Source organism: Elephantulus edwardii, unplaced genomic scaffold, assembly GCF_000299155.1.
Source record: "Elephantulus edwardii isolate Elephantulus edwardi_28Jun2011 unplaced genomic scaffold, EleEdw1.0 scaffold00082, whole genome shotgun sequence".
Lineage (NCBI taxonomy): Eukaryota > Metazoa > Chordata > Mammalia > Macroscelidea > Macroscelididae > Elephantulus > Elephantulus edwardii.
In genome coordinates, this window is record NW_006399832.1 from 2,340,134 (window position 1) to 2,345,881 (window position 5,748).

The following is a 5,748-nucleotide window of genomic DNA, read 5'->3' on the forward strand; positions in this document are numbered from 1 at the left end:
TCAAAGATTCATAGTCAGAAGACTTGGTCATTGACTAAGGAAGAGGGAGCTCCAGGCCTTAGAGGAGCCCAGCTCCTGTCCAGCAGTGAAGAGGACCCCTGTCCACCAGCACAGTGCTAGAGAGTTCAGCCCCCACCATCCGTCCAGAGAGCAGTGGGGGGCCGTGGGTGGGAAGAGTACCACTCCTCTGATTGTTTCATGATTAAGGTAGGCAGGATGGAGAAGTCAGTGTGAATCACGGGGTGCTGCAATGGTTGGCAGTAGGTGGAGGGCCAGGCCTTGATTGGGGCCGGCTCTGCAGTATCTCTTGACAGGAAGGCCTGGGAGGACCCAGGTGGATAATGAGGACCAGTGTGGGCCCTGTGTCCTGAGGGTCAGTCCCAATGTCTGCTCTGATGTTAGTATAGAGTCCAGTTCCTGGGCCTGCAATTGGTCTGTCAGGAGTTCATCTCATTTTGTGCCCAGGAATTCTGGGTTCGGACCCGGAGTTCACACCTGTGAAGATTCTCTTCCTTGCCCTTATCTTCCCAGGGTTTCACCTTCCTGTAGTTCTCCACAGATGTGGGAGGTGGAGAAATCTTCATCCCAGCCAGGTGCACCCTGGTAGCGATGTCGTGATCTTCACCACCTTAAGCCCCAGCATTCATTTGAGAAGCCATTCATCTTCAGGTACTGGACAGGAGTGAGTGTAGAGACTCTTCCAAAATACTGGGGGTATGGAAGGCAGTACACAAACTTGTTCGTGGCAACAACAACATGTCTGGGTTCCCGGGAGTCACGAATATAGAGGTTGTGGTCATTCTCTGGCAGGAGGTCCACACAGTGCAGAAATAGGCAGTCACATTCCTCATCACGGAGGGCCTCCTCACTCCAACATTTAGCCTCCCTCACTCCAACATTTAGCAGCTTTGTCCTGCTACATTTGTTCTGTTTCCAGCCTGGTGGATGAAGCAGACGTCGCCGTTGTAATCAAGCTACTGGCACTGCAGAAAGGGATGCAGGTGGCATAGCAGCAGGTGCAGGTGGTGCTCCCCAGGGGGCACAGTGAGGAACAAAGATGGTTGTTCATGAGCAGGGCTCACATCCAGCTGGGAAGTACCGGCCCCCCAGGTCCACCCGGGGGTTTCTTTCCACAATCTCTGCCAGAGATGGCACTGGGCCAAAAGACACTGACACAAGACCCACTAAGAGAGGAAATCGTCTGGACAGTAGAGCAGACCTTGAGAAACTTGAAAGAGAAATGCCAAATGGTTCTTCCATTTCTACTTTCTAACTCCAACTCCTTGCATATTTTCTGATAATACTTGTCTTCTCAAGCTACTCTTCTTCTTCTTCCTCCTCCCGGTCCTCCTCTTTCTCCTCCTCCTCCTCTTTCGCAAAAGGGCAGCCTTACTTTAATCTGTTCCAGAAGGAAAGGCCAATTTAAAAAACTGCTATCTCTGAAGAAAACACAAATCCGTGATTAAGAAAATATTGTCTTTATGTGCTGCAAGCGACTCATAGTATCCCTATATACAACTCTGAACCCTGCTCTATCCTAAGCCCACCACATCAACTCTAACACACCTACCCCCATTACCCTCTGAATTAATCCATCTCATTGAGGGTCTTCCTCTCTTGCGCTGTCCCTCCACCCTTCTAAGCATGATGTCCCTCTCCAAGGTCTTGTCCCTCCTTGCAACATGCTCAAAATATGTCAGACGAAGCTTCAGAATCCTTGCCTCCAAAAAGAATATTTCTGGGGAAAAAATTATGGAATGCTTCACAAATTTGTGTGTCATCCTTGCACAGGGCCCAAGCTAATCTTCTTTGTATCATTCTAATTTTAGTATATGTGCTGCCCAAGAGAGCACTTTTCATGACTTCTTATTGCGTTAGTTTCTCTATATTCAAGAACAAGTTTCAGAGTCTCTTTTGACATCTATTTTTTCCTTTCTTTCTCTCTCTCTCTCTCTCTCTCTCTCTCTCTCTCTCTCTTTCTTTCTTTCTTTCTTTCCTCTCTTTTTAATGATGCTTTGCTTTCTTAGTGATGATCCTCTTCATGTATGATCCACAATGTCATCCCATAACTCCTCTGATGTTTGGTCATTAGTGTTCAATGCCCCAAATCTGTAGTTAAACTGGTTTCTAATCTCAAATGGGATATATTCAGGGCCCTATTTTGGCTTTTGTGGATGTTAAAACCTTTTCATTTTCAACTTAAATTTGTTTATGGTTGTTCCACTTTCATGCGATGGTCTTATTCTGACTGATGATGTTGAGTTTCTCTACTATCTCTTTCTACAAATGCAGTTTATTTTATTTCTGTATAGCCCATCTTTATAGTTGCAAGGTCCATATGCATAGTGCTATTTATGGAATTTTTTTAGAGGAATATTTTCAGTTAAGTTGTTGGTCATAAAAAAAAAAATTGTATCGGGGAGCTCTGGTGGACTAGTGGCGAGAAGCTGCACTGCAATCCCAGAGGCGCACGGTTCAAATCCACCAGATGCTCTGCCAGGAAAGGAGGGACAATCTCTTCCTGTACCAGTCAGATCTGATTTGACGGTACACACACACACACACACACACACACACACACACACACATAATAATAAAATAATAATAATAATAATAATAATAATAATAAAAGATTCACTTAAAAAATTGTATCATGTTATCTCCAGCCTTATTTCTGTCACCAATGCTGTATTTTCCAGCTATTAATCTTTCATTCTTTCTAACTTTCTTATTCCAATTACCAGTTACTATGAATTTTGATTGGATCTTAGATCAATTTCAGACGACAGAAGTTGGTAGACCCTCAATTTCTTCATCTTTGGCTTTAATGGTTAGTATATAGAATTGAGTAATGTTTTACTAACTGATCTTCCTTGTACGAATACTTTATCACTGAGATGGAAACAACAGTCAAGAAATCAAACAACAGTGAGTAAATCTACAATAAAGTACCTCTTTAAGATGCTGCAAAATGAGGATGTCATTTTAAAGATTAAAGTACACCTGACCCAAGCCATATATTTTCCAGTCTCATAATATGCATATAAAATTAGACAATGAATAGGGAAAAACAAAGAAGAAATTTATGCCGTCTGAATTGTGTTGGTGAATAGTATTGAATATCATATGAACTATCTAAAAAATAATTCTGTATTGAAAAAAGTACAGCCTGAATGTACTTTAAAAGTGGTGAGATTTCTTCCTCCAGATTTTGGAGGTATTGTCAGAAGAGGGTAGTCCTTGTTAAAAAGATAGCATGCGTGGAAAAGTAGAGGGTCAGAGAAGGGCTGCAACAATGGGCTTAATTAAGCACTGTAGAGATTATCAGGATGGCACAGGAGCGGGTAGAGACCCATTCTGTTTACATAGGGCTACTGAGAATTAGAACCAGCTTGCTGGCACCTAACAACAATACGTGTGTTTGATCTTTACAAAAGAAATGAGAATTTTTCATTTAAAAATCCTAATATTTTAAGATTTGCAAAATGAAGATTTGCGTTGATCAGTATTTTTATCTGAAATAAATAGCCTGGCTTGTTTAAATAGATTAGTTTTGTTTTATTTTGCTTTTTGTGCTTTCAGTCATTTTAGTATTTGTGAGTCAATTTGCCAAACATGTTGTTGTTATTGTTATTTGGTGGTGTAAAGTAGACCACGACTCAGAAATCCTATGAAGAATGGATCAGAATCTTGCCCTATCTTATACCGTCCTCATGATCTACCACATGCTGCATTGTTTTAGTCACAAGTCACTGTGAAATCCATTTCTTTAAGGGTTATCCTCTACTTTACTTACCCTACATCTTTCTCAGCATCATGTCTTTTCCTAGCGATTGTCCCTTCCTTATAAGGTGTCCAAGTACGTGAGAGGAATTTTCACTATCTTTAACTCAAAGGAGCACTCTGATTGCACTTCCTCCAAGATAAATTTATTAGTTACTTTGGCAGGCAATAAGATATTCAGTTTCAATTTCCTCTCCATCCATCATGACACTGCCTATTAGTCCAGTGGTAAGAATCTTTGTTTTCTTGATATTGACACACAATCCATACTGAAGGCTGCATTCTTTGATCTTCTGTGACAAGTGCTTCAAGTCCTCCACACTTTCAGCAAGCAAGTTGTGTCATCTGCATAATGCAGGTTATTGATGAGTCTCCCTCCAATCCTGATGCCACACTCCTTTTCATAGAGTCCAGCATCTCAGATAATTTGCTCAGCATATAGATTGAACAGGTAAGGAGACAAAGCACATCCCTGATGCACTCACTTCCCAATTCCAAACCATGTGTTGTTCCCCTGCTCCATTCACAAAACAGCCTCCTGCTCCAGGTATAGGTTCCTCATGAGCACAATCAAGTGCTCTGTGATTCCCATTCTTCCAATGTCAGCCACAACTTGTCCTGTTCCACAAAGTCAAATGTCTTTGTATAGTCAATAAAGCACAGATAGACATTCTTCTGGTATTCTTTACTTTCAGTCAGGATCCATCTGACATCATTAATGATAACCCTGGTGTCATGGCCTCTTCTAAATCCTGCTTAAAGTTCTGGAAATTCCCTATCTATGTACTGTTCCAGCCATTTTTAAATGATCTTCAGCAGGATTTTGCTAGCATGTGATATCGCTGATGTTGCTTGATAATTTCCACATTTAGTTGGATCATCTTTCTTGGGAATGGGAACAAATAGGGAGTTCCTCCAATTCGTTGGCCAGACAGCATCCTCCACATTTCCTGGCATAGATTATATTTAAAAGTCGGTCTGATCCTACTTCTGAGGGAGCATTTAGCTTGGTGTGGTTGGATCCTGGTGGGTAAGTGCTTGTGATTTACTTGATAGCTGGGTGTAAACTCTTTGGACATTTCTAATTGTGTTAACAATCAAGTGTATGCTGATTAACTGTATCTGATCTCAGTGTTTGGTCCCCCCCCCACCCATATTAACGTTGCTGTTAATTTTTCCACCCAAAACAGTATACTTTGTGTTCTTTTCTTTTTTTATTAAAAAAAAAAACAAGGTTAAAACAGCTTTATTAAGGGAGATCTTGGGCAAGGTTCCTTGGTCTCAAAATGGAGAACAAAGAAGTCACCCTTAAAAATTTTGGGGAGGGTTGTTATAGTAGAGCCTTTAGGATGGGAAGAGAGGGACATTTCATTGTGGTTTAGCCAGGTTGGCAAAGGCCATTCACTCCCTTTGTTGACATATCCCTATTCTTTGAATCCTTCATTCTCATCCTTGACCTTGGTCTGGGCCTGACATCCCAGCCTCTTTAGTGAGATGTGAAGGGGTATCCTGGTGGAGTGTAGAGGTGGGAAATAAGTGGGTCAAGGCACTGGGCTAAGGGTAGGGTCAACACTGTAACTAATGGTTAACTCCACAATGAGGGATTTATCTTTCACTGCTCCACAAATTGCTTGTCTGTGAGATACTCCTCTAAATATGAACATTCAGATTAAGACAGACTAGGAAGAAGGATTGGCCACCCACGTCTGAAATAGCAGGCCTCTGAAAACCCTACGTACAACAAAACGCACATAGACTAACAGAAAGGGCAACATAGGTAGAACTTGCAAGTATGGAAATACAAAGGAAGAGGAACAGTTACAAGAAGACCCTAGTGATTGGAACATGGACTGTGAGAACCATGAATTTCGGAAGATTAGAAATGGTTAAGAAAGAAATGGAACGCATAAATATTGACATATTAGGCATTGGAGAGATGAGATGGACTGGCATGGAGCATTTTGA

The 5,748-nt window shown here is 41.7% G+C and overlaps 1 pseudogene; it reads right to left on the reverse strand.

The window, feature by feature from the left end:
* Positions 1 to 235: 235 nt before the first annotated feature.
* Positions 236 to 5,748, reverse strand: part of LOC102874998 — a 28,211-nt pseudogene continuing 22,698 nt past the window's right edge.